The sequence below is a fragment of the Brassica oleracea genome, chromosome C8 (genome assembly GCF_000695525.1).
Source record: "Brassica oleracea var. oleracea cultivar TO1000 chromosome C8, BOL, whole genome shotgun sequence".
Classification (NCBI taxonomy): Eukaryota; Viridiplantae; Streptophyta; class Magnoliopsida; order Brassicales; family Brassicaceae; genus Brassica; species Brassica oleracea.
In genome coordinates, this window is record NC_027755.1 from 3890263 (window position 1) to 3890953 (window position 691).

Here is a 691-nt window from a genome sequence, read left to right on the forward strand (position 1 = left end):
TTAACACTTTCACTCTGCAATATACAAGATGAGTTTATACAATAATAACCAAAGATCCATTTCAAACAATAATAACCAATGACTATGTCCAAAGATCCATTTCATACACTATAAACAAAGCACACATGTTCTGACATACAAGAAACAAAGCAAATGCAACTTTTCAGTTCTTATTCTTAAGACTTTGTCTAGTCAATCTCTTGTTGGGAGAGGATTCGTTACTAACCCCGGGTTCGAGCGTCGGTTTAGGTGGAGGGGTAGTGTTTTGAGCTGATGTCCCTTTCCGTTTTGTGGTGATACCAACCATCTTCTCCACAGCTTCCACCCTTTCCGACAGATACTTGATCTCTTTAAGGCACGTCCCAAACCCTTCCCTCATGGCATCAACTATGTCCTTGAACATGGTTTTAATATCCTCTATGGTCAACCCACCAACAGTCATATGAACCTCTTCACTAACCTCTGCAGCTGCCTCTTCACTAGCCACTGCAGCTGCTTCTTCACTAGCCTCTTCACTAGCCTCTTTACGAGATTTCTTCCGAGGTCTTGGACTGTCTTCCTTAACTACCTTTTTCTTCGCTGGACTCACAACCGCCGGCTTTGTATTGACCCAAGTACCAGTGACTTCCCAGCAATCTATGGTCCACTTCCACGGTTTCTTCACAAACATGAGTTTAATTATGTTCTCCGC